The sequence below is a fragment of the Dunckerocampus dactyliophorus genome, chromosome 19, assembly GCF_027744805.1.
Source record: "Dunckerocampus dactyliophorus isolate RoL2022-P2 chromosome 19, RoL_Ddac_1.1, whole genome shotgun sequence".
Lineage (NCBI taxonomy): Eukaryota > Metazoa > Chordata > Actinopteri > Syngnathiformes > Syngnathidae > Dunckerocampus > Dunckerocampus dactyliophorus.
The window spans coordinates 18,735,618-18,741,617 of NC_072837.1; positions in this window are offsets into that span (position 1 = coordinate 18,735,618).

Sequence of the window (6,000 nt, forward strand, 5' to 3'; positions counted from 1 at the left end):
TTGGTGTGAGAGAAGAGGATGCAGAAGACAGGCTTAGATGGAGGCAGGTTTGATTGGCTGTGGCGACCCCTGAAGGGAAAAGCCCAAAGGAGAAGAAGAAGAACTGCAGTCAGATTGCGTTGGCAATTCTTAAAGGGTCCCTGACATGTTTCATCAACTTTGTTGGAATATGTTATGTATTGTTTGTAATCACGTTCTACATTGTTCCATTTTTGAAAGCGAACGGTAAATTGGCAGAAATGACATTTATAGTTCACGGCGTCAGCCATGACGAGCTAACTCTCGCTGTTCAGTCTCATTTCTGGAAGCTACGTCATCGCAGTGCTATCACTCAGGTAAACAAACATGGCGGTGTACGAGACGGAGGATGCTTACAGTGATTGTAGCCAAGATTTGAGCCATGTGTCAATGGTTTTTGAGGAGGAGATGTGGAGATGAAATAGGGAACTTTCAGAACATGGACTTAAGCCTTGAGACATGGAGATGAAGATTGGTCGCCTTCAAAACACAGAATGGTAAGTGGAACTTACTGGAGTTGCTTATCCTTCAATTATTGTTTGAAATTGTCTTCCTAATGAGCGTAAAGCGGTCTTTATAGCCTCACGTATATGGCTGTAAAAAGATGTTTATATAAGATGTGTTATGCTCTACAGCCTTGTTGCCTTCATGGAATAGTGTTTAGAAGACATGATGTAAACAACACATGACTTACTCTGTTCTGTGGCAACTTTGACCTCGTTCTTCTTGGCTTTTTTTCAAGATTCAAGAGATTCAAGATTCAAGATTCAAGAGAGTTTTATTGTCATGTGCATAGTACAACAGCAGTTATACCATGCAATGAAAATCTTATTCTGTTCATTCTCCCAAGAAAAGAAAGAAAACAAATGAAAGAATAAGAACATAAGAAACATAAACACATAAACATATATACCAATAAATTAAGCAACAACAACAGAAGAGACATTAATACAAGTAAATAATACAAATAAATAAATAAATAAAGTGCTATGAGTGTGTGCGTGTGTTGCGTGCGGCGTGTGCGAGTGCTTCGTTGAGGAGCCTGATGGCCTGTGGGTAAAAGCTGTTTGCCAGCCTTGTGGTCCTGGACTTCAAACTCCTGTAGCGCCTGCCTGACGGTAGGAGTGTGAATAATGAGTGTTGTGGATGTGTGCTGTCCTTGATGAGGTTGTGTGTTCTGCGTAGGACTCTAGATGTATAAATGTCTTGCAGTGAGGGGAGGGCTGCCCCAACAATGTTCTGTGAGGTCTTGATCACCCGCTGGAGTGCCTTCCTATCACGTGTTGTACAGTTACCGTACCAAACAGTGATGGAGGCGGTAAGGACACTTTCGATAGTGCATCTGTAGAAGCAACTCAGGATTGTGGTGGACATGCCAAATTTCCTCAGTCTTCTCAGGAAGTACAGTCTCCTTTGGGACTTCTTCAGAATTTGTTGGGTGTTGTGAGACCAGGTGAGGTCCTCGCTGATGTGTGTGCCAAGGAACTTGAAGGTTTTCACCCTCTCCACCTCAGTCTCATCAATAAACAGGGGTCTATGCGGCTCCTTTTCCCTTGGAGGTGAAGAGCGTGTAGAGGAGTGGACTCAGCACACACCCCTGTGGGGTCCCAGTGCTCACAATTCTTGAGCTGGATGTGCGGTTGTGGACTCTGACTGACTTCCTGTCTACAGGCGGAATAGCATCCCTTTTCAAAATGTGTTGATACTGTACTTTCAAGCCAAATGCTTCTTGTAAAGGTGTTCCTTCGTACCAGTCATCAGTGAAATGATCACTGCAAAGAACAGAACTCGAGATAGGCGTGCATCTGCCTCTCGTTCTCTGCACTTGTTTTGTCCATTGTTGTCTTAAAGCTTCCTCTTTTGGAGAAGAAAACAAACTTTCAGTTTCACTGGGATGTTGTGAACATCCAGCAGTGGCACAACATTTTGGCATGACTACTATTTAGATGGAAAATATACTGAACCAAGTCAACCATCTACCTGGAGAAGCGTTTGTTTACTCTGCTCTAGCTGAGACGTGTCACCCGATGACGTCGCTCCCGGAATGAAGCTAAACTGCGAGAGCTAGCTCGTCACGGCTGGCGCCATCAACTAGAAATGTCATTTTTTGCGAATTTACTGTGGAAAAATGGAACAATGTAGAACATAATTTACAAACAGTAGATAACATATTGATCAAAGTTGATGAATCATGCTGGCTGTGAAGTGAAAGTTAGCGTGCAAGAAGAGCAGGTGGACTCGCTCTAAAGCGCACACCTGTATTCACACACCTCATGAATATTCACGAGCATGGCCGCCAGCTGGAGGGATGCGGCGTCACTGCTTTGGCGTTTGACCCGGCAGACAAACGCATTAGGATGCGGCAGGAAGAACATCTCCATCCTCTTGGCCCGCGGGGCGGTGAGGACGAGGTCGCGTGCGCTTGACTGGACCGCCACGCCGCTCCTCTCCGTGACGATTATTAAATGTCGCTGTGATCTTTGGAGCTGAAGCTCAACTTGTTTGACCCGACAGTCGTCACGCTTACACCTCTTTGTACGCCACTGGTATCATCTCGGAGTCCAGTGGGGGCCGCTAATGAGCATTGTCTTGCTTGGTTCGCAATGCGCTGAAATAAATCAGGAACAGAGAGGAGCTAGCGAACCATCTGACGGACAAACGAAACATCGTTTTTTCATTGTTTGGAATGTTTTAGTGGTAAGAAGGGCTGTCACCGGCGCACTCACGCATCTCGTATTTCAGGCGTCACATTCTCAAGCCTTTTCCGGCATATCTCATCCCAAAGGTCAGATGAGAAGTTTAGTTTGGCAAATCTTTGGGGAGGAGAGCGATCCATCCGGTGTCTTCTACAACAAAAATCTACACAAGCGATGCGGCGGCTCGCCTTAAATCCCAAAGCGTGGTTAGTCGGATAAGATGCTGATCTGGCGTTAGGGTAGATAACGCCAAGCAAACATCTGGGCGCAACAAAAGCGCGGTGAGGGTCCGGTCCTCGCGATAGATCCACGGCGTCTTTGAAGGCCGAGGGAACGCCGCCGTGTTTGCTAATGAAGTAGACGGATGAGAAGAAAAGAAAAGCCAGCGTGTTTACGGCAACGCAGATAACAACAACTCAATCACCCGGCTGAGCGGAATACTTAATTGCTTTCATTCTTATTATTAGAGCCGCACCGGCAAAGATAAGCTGACGCAAATCGATGGAGAACTTTTACAACTCCAACACTTCAGGTCTCCTTTTTACCTCCAACTTCACAACAAGGAACGACTCATGGAAACTCACCGGATAACACAACTACTCTACTCTACTCAATCCGAAATAAATCACATCAAATAAAGCCAAATTAAATGATGTACAATTACATACAGTTAAATAAAATAAAATAAAATAAAATAAAATAAAATAAAATAAAATAAAATAAAATAAAATAAAATAAAATAAAATAAAATAAAATAAACTTGACATGGCATGCAAAACAAGGTGAGGTCACATATGTAGAGTAAAATAAAAAAAATAAAAATGAAAATAAATGATGAGGCATAGTATCATGCAATGTTAAAGTCCCACTTATGAAAATAAAATAAGCAAATTACAATAAAACAAGGTATATAAAAATGTAAAAACACAGCGAAATTAGAATTAAAACAGTCCAACAATAAAATAATCTGAAAAAAAATCAAATTGTGCCATATATAACACCAATAAGATATTATAATGTAATATAACAAATAACGTGAATATAATGATACAAACACTTGTAAAAAGCAATATATCCAAAAATAATTACAGTTGAATGCAAATAAAACCAGCATGCCACTTTAATGATTGAATGGAAATATCAATGAGAATAATTCAATTGCTGCATAAATGCTCACTGGGCATGAAAAGGGGACGGAGCACCCGACCCAACCCTCGCTTGCACTTGTGCTGTCCAATAAGTCATCAAAGCGCCTCGCGAGGACGTCCCGCTTGCTGCAAAGAGCACATGCTGCGTCTTCATTCCTGAATCCACGCGTGTATAAACGTGCAAAGCGGCCAGTCAGCACCGTCAGCCGTCTTATTGCCATAAATTCTCTTGTATGCTGGAGTCTCCTGGGACTTTGCATCCATCAGGGACGCCAGCGGGCGCTTTTGGCATCTTCTTATTGATGCTCTCATTAATGGCAGCTCCAGCAAACCCTCGTAGATGCTTCTAGAAGAACACGCTCGCAAATTGGCACGTGTGAAAGAAGAAAACAGACTGGGTCCATTACTGCGCCGCTGTCTGTGCGCTTGCATGTCATTGCCGACACGTGCAGGGTCAGGTGCCATTAGGACAGCTACGAGCTACGAGCTCCTCCTAGCTTGCAAAAAGTCACTGATGCTCCGATGCACACGCTCCTTCATGCGTTCCAAGGGAAGCGGCACCTTTTCTCAAAATCTACCTGCTGTAAAGAATCTCAGGATGCTCAGAACTCCAATTTACAACAGAGTATTAGGGTCACACTGAAAAAAAAATCGTACATTTCAAGAATAACGTTGTGAATTTACAATTAAAAAAAGTTGTAATATTTTGAAATAAAGAATCCTTTTTTTCTTGTAAATTTACGACTTTATTCTCCTAATATTACAACTTTTTTCCTCGTAATATTACGACTTCTTTTTATAAATTTATGACTTTTTTTCTACTAATTTATGACTTTATTCTCATATTACTCCTTTTTTTCTTGTAAATTATGACTTTTTTTCTCGTAAATTTCCAACTTTATTCTCATAAATTTACGACAATTTTTCTCACAAATTTACGACTTTATCTCATAATATTACGACTTTTTTCTCGTTTATTTACAACATTGTCATAATCTACAATTTTATTATCGTAATTTTACAACTTTTTTCTTGTGAATTTACGACTTTATTCTTATACATGTAAATGTACGACTTTTTTTCTTCTGACTTTTTTTTCTCGGAAATGCACAACTTCATTCTTGTAAATGTATGACTTTATTCTCGTAATATTACGACTTTTGTTCTCGTAAATGTACAACTTTTTTCTTGTAGAGTCACGTCATTTTTTCTCTTAAATTTCTGATTTCATTTTCATAAATTTAGGACAGTTTTCCTCATAAATTTACAACTTTATTCTTGAAATCACAGATGATTTTATTTCCAGTGTGGCCCTAATTCTCTGTTGTACCTATTTCCGTGCCAGTGCCCAAAACGCTTTCACCAAAACATGTTCAACTGCAGTTCATTATACATCCAGTAGGGGGCGTCCGCTTGAATTCATGGCGATGTTATAACGTGCTGTCAAGTACAGTACATGAAATAGTACGTAAACTACGTGAAATACGCAGCAGTCAAACTGCCGAGTACAATAAAATCCAAGAGGGTGACTTGACATCATGTCATGTCATTTGGGAAGACATGAAATAAAGTATCCAATCAAAGTAAAATAAAAATAATACATAATGATAACAAAAATCAAGGAAAATAGGTGATGTAAAATAAAACAAAGTGAAATAAAGTGACTTGACGTAAAGTACTACAAAATAAAATGAGGTGCCTGGACATAACATAACAGAACGTGACATACAGTAGTCAGAAGTAAAAATCAAGTGTAAAATAGAAAACATGAAATAAAAACCAATAAAAGGAAATGAGGTGTGTCGTGTGAAAGCTTCCCGCGCTCACACAACAACAACCAGAACAAGAAGAGGACGACATCAGCAAATGGATCCAATGGACACATGGCGTCAATAATCATACAAGTAATGTGTGTCATCTTCACGTACGGCTGCAAAGGCACACTAACGCGGGAATGGAAGCGTTTGCTAAGACAATAAGTGGGATGTTTTCAGCATCAAAAACATGAAACATGAGCTGGCCTCTCTCGCATCACGTGTGTTGGTACAGCAGGTGTACCTAATGAAGTGGCCGCACAGGCTCCACGCCAAGCATCGCCTTTCCCTCGCAATAAACAAAATCTAATAAAAAAACCCTTT